The sequence below is a fragment of the Carassius auratus genome, unplaced genomic scaffold, assembly GCF_003368295.1.
Source record: "Carassius auratus strain Wakin unplaced genomic scaffold, ASM336829v1 scaf_tig00003633, whole genome shotgun sequence".
Taxonomy (NCBI): Eukaryota; Metazoa; Chordata; class Actinopteri; order Cypriniformes; family Cyprinidae; genus Carassius; species Carassius auratus.
In genome coordinates this window covers 663423-672500 of record NW_020523535.1, presented here as the reverse complement: position 1 = coordinate 672500, position 9078 = coordinate 663423, and positions in this window count along the sequence as shown.

Here is a 9078-nt window from a genome sequence, read left to right as displayed (position 1 = left end):
GTCTTACTGGAACTGCTGTCACCTGTAAATGGAAAACTTAAGAATTTTTGTTATAGTTATCAAGCATGCTAATTTGTTCATCTTGCCAGTCGTCCTTCTTGGTGTGACCTGTGGAAATGTAATGTGGGTTGAGGGCTGTCTTGGCCCCTTTTTGAGTTTTCACAATTCCTGTGCTGTCTTTACTATTTTTTAATTCCTTTCATTTTTATTCTCAACAATTTGCTTATTTAGTTATCTTTTTATTTTGTAAACTGAGTTCCACTATATCACTGGATAATTTATCTAAGCCTATCTTGCTCGGTAGCATAGGCCTTTTGACCTGGAAAACACTCAACCCACTGCATTTATTTTAACAGTCAGAAAGATAATATTTCATCCTTTTGACACAATCAGCTCCATCATGATATGCTGAAAAGAATGTTAAATGTGGGGTGGACAGAGCAAGCGTGCTTTGCTCTGCCTTCCCATGTTATACGCTGCGCATGTGTGGCACTGTTTTTCTTTCTGCCACAACAAGGACCTAGATACTGACCAGGAAACTTAACCAAATACATCCATGGTCATTATTTGTCTGGGCATAAGTTTGCCCTGTGGGCCCACATTCAAATTTGTATACAGCTGTTTGGGCAAATTGATTGAATTGCCTCAGTGTCTCGTCAGACACTCTCTTTCATGCCATACAACACCATCATTCATACTTTTTCACACACTTTCACTCCCCTTTTTTTTTTTTTTTTTTTTTGCCAAAAACTTTTCTTTTCTTTCTTTCCTTCCTTTTTCCAAAATCTCCTAGATTAATTTGTTTAGAGTATTAGGCCTAGGCATTGGGCATTTGAGAGAGGCCAATTATCATTTCTCAAATGTCATGTGTTTGTCTAATTTAAAGTTTAGTCAAATACTTTTTTGTTATTGCTCATGAGCGACTCTGAGAAGAGGATTGGAGATCTCTGCATATCTTGGATCCATGGCCATCAACATTTCCATCTGGTTATCCCCAGTGATGACAGTATATGTGATTTCATGATTTTGGATCTTTGGAATAATCTTTTATTCATTATTATTTTATTCAGTTTTACCTTAGAAAATTACCTTAAAACAAAATGGAGTAACCAATATTTATATTTTTTCAACCATATATATTTTTCCTATTGTTCATCATGATACCCTTTTTTATTTATTTATTTATTCTCTTCTTTCCCAAAGCGCTCAGCATTGTTGTCAAGTATTCAGTTATGCACTTTCCCCTAGTTGTTTAATGAAACTGTCTTACTATGCCAAATCCAGCTCCATGTTTATCTGATTGGTGAGTCAAGTTCTCACTTCTGTCTGTCAAAGTTATTATTTTTTCTTTAAGACATGAGGCTGGACTGGAACCTATTGAAAAGCAGATTGAGAAAGTTAGTTAAAACACAGAATTTAAGGAAGTGCTGTGAGACCAGTGAATAATCAAGATTAAAACATAGTAAATAAAATAATCAAATAAAATAATTAACATTTGAAGCAGTCTCTATAGTGTTCATTGAATCTGCAGGACCTATGCACTGAAGGTATGGAAGTCCTTCTGGTTAGATCATCAGCCTGGGCTGTTGTACTGGGTCGTCAGTCTGTGATGTTGTGGTGTACGGTCTCCGTTGTTTCTCTGCTTCTTCTCAGTCTGGCTTCTGGTTTCTTTCTGCCAGAGTTTTGCATTTCATAATGTTCTTTTCACCCTCAGGAAAAGTCTCAAGTGAAAGATTCACCTTTTCCTGCTTTAATTCAGTCTTTCACCATGCTGAAGTGTGTTCTTCTCTTTCAGGAGGGGAGGGGAACATCCATCAACCCCTCCCTCTTCTTCTCTCTGCAGCTGTTTGCTGTTTTGCCATTCCTCGACAGACTCCATTTCATTGCTTTCCTTTGTCAAGGCACTGTTCCAGAAATCATCTGAAAGTTTAGCACTCAGAGACTGCATTAATCAAATGTACCTATGTAACTTCTGACCAAATTGTTTCTGAGCAGTCAGCTCTTTTTCTAATTTTCACTTTTCAACCTCTTCTTTCAGTGGTCCCTTAATAAAAACTAAATCATCTGGTTGAAAACAGCAGTTCTCTTATTCTTTGTTAGTTAAGCAAGTTCTTCATTGCAGGAAAATAGCAAGCATTTTTCTTCTTTGCAAAATGCAGAAATCAGCTACCTTTATTATCTAAATATACTGCAATAAAATAAATTAAACCTTCCTTTTATATCAGCATGACATGCATATGGTAAAATAAAGACTTCAATCATATTTTTTCTTCGATATTTGCATACATGATTCAGAATAATCTGGTATTTGTGAATTAATGTTTCCTAACCAACATAAAATAATTCCTATTGTTGTAAATAAAATAATTAAATTTAATTCTCTAAGCAACTAGTTCCCTTCCTATTGTAAAATGCCTATAGCTTTTGAATCAAAATGTCTATTAACTTGGTCACCCAATCTTGCTTTCATTCCACATTGCACAAGTTATTTCTTTTATTTTTACATTTACACAAGCCCAATCTCTGAAACTCTGTAATGGATTAACTTTCATACTGTCCCAGGGATAACAAGAAACAAATTTTAGATGTCTTCACGTATTAAAAAAAGTTTTAAGCACGTGCATCTTTTAAATTAATCTATTCAGACAAGTTATTAAATAATAAATGCATATCTTATTTTAATTAATTTATTATTATATCTATATTCCACCATATCTGCCATCTCTATATTAGTCCATTTCTTGGAACATTTGTATTTATTTTTCTCTAAAACAACCTTCCTTCAGTTAACTTCATTGTTTTAGGGCTCCTGCACTTATCCTTTCTCAACACCAGTCTCTGTAACCTGATCACTCCCATGTGATGGTCCAGGAGGGGAGAGCACCTCTTGCTCCCCCCATGTAATACAACTTTACTGTGGAAACGTCCTCCTTTGTTCTCACTCCCACTACACTGGGCTCAGAAAATTTTCTCCCCTTTCACACAGACATCCTAAATGCAAAAATCTATTATAGATCTTGGTTCAAACTTTAGTGATGCTATTTTCCTAAACCCATTCACACTTGCTACACTCTTTATTGAGCTAGAGTGCTTATTCTTGCATACTTTTTCCCTTTATCTAAGGGATAATCACACATTAATTGTCCTTTTATTATCAAGGCTCATAATACATTCATCCCTCTCAAGTGGATACTAGCTGCGTCCAACTCCACCCAGCCACCCTGAAGTGACGGTCCAAGAATGGTGCGCAACTTTTACCCACCCAACACGGAATTTCTTTGTTCACACATTCATTCAGTCCGGACACAGATACATTCACACAACAAAACACAGCTCTTCCTAGAGCTCGCTCTACCTAGAGCGTCCTTAAGGGCCCATCTATTCAGTCCTTCGAGAATTTCACTTATACATTCTCAAAGCGGTATCCGTGGGACTTTTCCTCGCGATTCCTTAATCTGCTTATCCGTTTATCACTGTCCTACCTAGGCACAGCTATCCAATAAACACAGACCACAGCATGCCATGTCTTTCTGCCTACACCATATTTGTCTTAAGTCGAGGTTGCCTTTCAAGGCCTTCCCATTAATAACCCAAATATGTGCATGCAGTTATTTCTTCTGGAGTAAAACCCCTTTTTCAATTTAGATATCATATTATTTTTCTAAATTTGGAAGAGCAGATTTTAAGTGTCCTTACCACTCAGAGCTGACCAGTCAACAACACACACTAATTATATAAGCAAAAATGCTTACCTTATTCTATGGTGGCCACCACTGTGTGTGTGTTGCTCATCAGTCAGCTCAAGAGCAGTCGTCCACTCTGCTCCTTTCCAGTCCCATCTGGGGTGCCAAATCTGTGGTGTATTTTGCCGGTTCTCCCAAGGATCAAACTCAGTCAGGGATTTTTCTCTCAGAAGAAAAGACTTTATTTTAAGCAAAACAAAGTCGAGAGCTTGTTGCAAGAAGTTCTGTCGAAATGCTAGGTTGCATCTCATTATATACCCTATACAGGGCGTTTCCAAATAGTCAAACTTTTCCTTAGGCTTGCAATTTTGATCCCTCCCTAGGGAGACGCTATGGTAAAGAGAAGAGACCCATTGCATGTTTTTCCAGATGTTTCCTGAGACTTGCTATGGTAAAGAAAAGTGGTGGTCAGGATGTTTTTTGCAGACATAGGCACATTCCTTTCACACAAAGGCTATATGATTCTAATGGAATAAAACACGTATGTATAAGTATGACTAGATTCATCTTGATCATACTTGATTGAGCAAAATCCCACCAATAAAAATCTTCCACAATAGATAGATAGATAGATAGATAGATAGATAGATAGATAGATAGATAGATAGATAGATAGATAGATAGATAGATAGATAGATAGATAGATAGATGGATGGATGGACGGACGGATGGACAGACAGACAGACAGATAGAGCTGCATGTTTTAATTAGGCTTTATAAATAAACATGAGACACACACCTGCAATTGTCCCAGCTGGCTCTATCCATTACTCTCAGCACAGGTGCTTCACCTTTAGAGACGCTGATGACGCCAAAACATCCGGTCTGTGGATGGGGGACACGTTACGATTATAATGCCCTTCAGACCAGAGTGAAGGTAAACTAGAAATAACACATGACATGTCTGCACCTGCTGATGTCCTCCTGCCGTTTGTCAGCCTTTTCCAGACTCTCTCTTCCTGGTCAGCCATTTAAACAAAGTATGTAAGTGGAAAACATTTGAGCGGTTTGCAGCATATTAGCGTCAGAAGTGATGAAGCAAGAAGTCATCGGAATACTAGACACTTTATGGAGATTAACGGCTAAGCGAGAAAATAATCTAAAGTGAAACCACTGAATTATGCTTAATGATGGTATGTTAAGTCTTTTGTAAAAAATAATCGCTTGAACGCAGATATCGCCGTGCGCGCGCTGCGCTGATAATCTGAAATCTTGACTCAAGTTTAACTTTAATTTTAAAATGAAAAATTGCATTTAAGAGTGTTTTTTACTCAAATTGCGTATTGTATTCACAGTTGAATAGCATATGACAAGCATTTACGATAAACTAAAAATGTTTGTTCCCGTTGAAGCTGTCATGTATTTAAATATAGCCTATACAATTTATTACATTTAAAATATATTTAATTTAAATATTTAATAGCAGGGAAAAGTTACAATTATAAGGTACTTAATGTGTACTTACTGTTAGGGCACACATTACATCACAGTGTACTTATTTGAAGCACAACAAATTATCAAAACAATGATTTATAATGTAATTAAAGTTAGATTGTAATGTAGGCTAATGTAAACTTTCATTACATATACATTCTTTGAATACAGCTGTTTCTTGAATAGGCAGTTATTCTTACAGCTGTTTCTTGTTGTTTTTTTACTGAGCAAAGCATGAAGCTAGTTTGAAATGAGTAGAAGAATTGTGTTATTAGTATGTCTAGAGAGGGATCTGATCTCGTTGACAATGTGTGAAAAAAATTGTGGACTAAGGGAGACATAGGTCCTTGCCCCTGACCTGACCTAAAAACCTTCTTATGGCTCCTCGCTGAGCATCTGGGCATCTTCTCCTCTTTTCTTGAGTGACATTGACAAGCAGTTTCCGTAAGACTTGAGTTTAATCTACAGATAATTGCTATCTTTCCAAAACCAACACAGCAACACCTCACAGCCGGCTCTAATAGATTGTGAAAGGGTACAAAGAGAATGACTATCTCTCTTCCTCTGGGCTAAGGTTGTAGTCAATCTCACAAAGTGTGAGGCTTTTTGTTTGAGGGTAAGGGTTTGCTTTGTTGGACCGAAGTGCAGGGTTATAAGGCCACAGAAGGAGGAGTTTGAGACTTTTTGAAGGGTGGGGGGCATCGGTCTGCAGGTGATGAGGATTAGCTGATGCCAGAGGCCTCTCAGAAACCAAATACAGATCTGTCAGTCTAATCCCCACAAATAGAAAACAGAGCTGCCTCGACTCTGCCTCTCTCATTCTTACTTGGCACATACCCCGCCACTGCTTCATCTCTTTCACATCTGCCCTTTGCCAAACACTGCTTGCCCTCAGCCTGTTAATGGGACCCAGAGAAGCATCCCAAAGGAGGAAGTGACTGATCGGCCCTGGCAGTAATGGAAAGCTCTGCATAACCTCACAGAGCGATGAGATAAAGAATGTGGGAGGGCTTTATCATTAGCGACGAGAGCTGTGCAGCCCCTCAGGTCCAGGGCTCAGGAGCATATCATCCTACTTTATATTTTCCACTTTATAAAATATTCATAGTTGTGGTCATAAGTGTATGTGCAGAATTTGTGAAATGTTTATAATTTTGACAGACTTCATTCAGACAAGTTGAGGCTGTTCTGTGGCTGCTCAAAATTCAGTGTAAGTCAGATGGAAATTATGCCTTTTCTTACCCACTTTAGCCCTTAATTTAGTGTTTACTGTGTAAATGGATTTAAGAAACATCCCAGCAGCATTAAACAGTCTGTGTAAAGTCACTTAAATGACACTTCAGACACACTTCTGTGTCATCTTTGCAGTGTAAATTTGCAGTGTATTTACATTTGCAGTGTAAATAAAGTTAAATGTAAATATAAGGTACAGCTGGAGGATCCAATTTGCAACTTATTAGGTCAGTTGGCAACATGATTGGGTATAAAAAGAGCCTTTCAGAGCGGGAGTGTCTCTCAGAAGTCAAGATGGGCAGAGGATCACCAATTCCCCAAAAGCTGTGGAGAAAAATAGTGGAGCAATATCAGAAAGGAGTTTTTGTTTTTTGGAATCGGGTTTGTATTTGGCCTTCCGACAGTAGATGCATTTAGGAATCTTTAAGATTACATAGAACAGAACAGAAAAACATTTTATGGACGACCATTTCGTGAACCTAGGAGAGGAGGTAATTCTGACTTTGCTATGACAATCTTGCGCTTCTGAATCAGTTACGTTTTGTTATTAGTTTAAGTATTTGCAATTGACTGTTCAAATGCAGTGTGTGTGTGTATGTGTGTGTGTGTGAGAGAGAGAGAGACAGAGTGAGAGAGAGAGAGAGAGAGAGAGAGAGAGGATCACACAGTGGAGTCAGCTGTCCTAACCGTCCATGGCTTGTGTACTGCAAACACATACCAGCTTCATCAGTGTGTCTTTCACAGAACTCTGTTCCTCTTTCAGGCTTGAACTGATGGTAAAACTAAGGACATTATTAACTGTCTTTACATTTATTTTGAAAGAAGAATCTTGCGATTATGGAAAGGGGTGTTGTATTTCCAACAAGTGCTTGTGGTGTTCGGCCAATCACAATGCACTGGGTCAGTTGGCCAAATAGAGCAGACTGCGCTTGTTGGAAAAAGGGACTTTGTAAAAAAACAACGTGTTTAAGAGAGACGGTCATAGAGGACCTACACTAATGTACAGTATTTTAAAAATTATGTGTTTTTTTGGACATTAAAGCATGTCATCATATTCCATTACACCAAATACACCAAATAATGATCTTTAAAAAGGCTTCATATGAACCCATTTACAGAAAATGCAACAGAAAACACTCACTGGCTCTTCATGTATTGGGGTGCGTTTTTGAACTGTTATAGGACATGATTACACATGGCAGGTTTAATTAGTCATCTGACCCTTGGTGCATACCAAACGATGAGACAATCTTTGTTTGGTCAGCTTCCAAATCAACTCTGGCAGGGTTTTACGATATATGAAGACATGGTGTCACAAGATGTGACCCTAAAACTGACAGAATGCTCAAGCATACCTATTTCTTCTGGTCATAGGAGATACAGTATGTTGCCCATTACAGTTGGTAGAGGCGTCTGAAATGCTGTCTCTTTACAGCAGATCTCTGTGAGCAACAGAGGAATTCCTGCAGCTGTTTGACTCCTTTACAATTTTATAAGTTCTTCATGAGTTATCAGCTGGTAAAACGCCTCTGTACAGCACATATCATGACCACATTTAGCTTTGCAAATAGCATTGTTTTGGGTGTTCAGTAATTTTGCAAAAACTGTCCAGTCAGGTTTTCCATATGCCTTTTGTTTGGTATCTCTAGGTTCAGTCTTAAAATGACAGTGTGAATGCTAAGCGAACCAGGACTAAATGTATTATTTTCTGTTATGGTCTGGAACAAAATAACAAAAGATCCAAACTACAATACTAAGCACACCCTTATTTCAGTTGACTGAGTGTTTTGGGAATAATAAAGACAATAAACTTACTGATTGATTAATCGCTCTTAAATTGATTAATTTGACAAATGCTTTTAAAAAACCATTATAAAAATATGGAATGATACAACATAGTGTAAGCAATTTGTCACACAAGAAGTCAGCAATGTTTAAAGAACTGCAAAACAAAGTAGGCCAGAAAGAGATAAAAGTGCAGGGTTCAGACTCAAGAACGAGTATACAAAGTCCAAATTGTTTTGCAAGAACTGTCAAAGCATAAAAGAATGGGAAACTAAAGATCAGAGACCTAATGCAATTACATACAAACACATGAGCGGAAACAAGAATCCCTCCAAGCTTTCAAACAGCTGCCTGAGTGGCCATCTTGCACAAATATGTAAAACACACGGCAGAAATGTAGTGTTCCAGTCAATGCATGTGAAAAACCCATAGGACAGAGATCTGAAGCACGTTTTCTTATTTCTTCCTTCCCCCTTTCACAGCTGTGTCTTATATGTTTGTGCGGCGGTGTCAGCTTTGCTATCACCAGTGTTTTAACAGCCTGCCGTGATGCTGGGTATTCACCTTCAGGGTGTCTTGAAAATCTATCCAGGTAATGTAATGCATGGAGGAACCCAAATCTTTGTTGCTTCATTTGAGAGTCAGTTTACCTTGAAAGAGTTTAACTGTATCCTTCACAGGGCCGCCCCACTGTCTCCCATCCCGCTGTCTTCAAAAGGCTGCCCCCTGCCTTGAACCAGAAAACATGCGAGATAAATATTACTCTGACCCATGTCTCCAACTCTTGGTGCCAGAGTCAAACAGAGAGAGTGTAAAAGAAAAAGAAAGAAGAGAAGCTTCAGAAGGCCTTTGAGTTGGTTTGGTAGAGTGTGAACACAAGTGT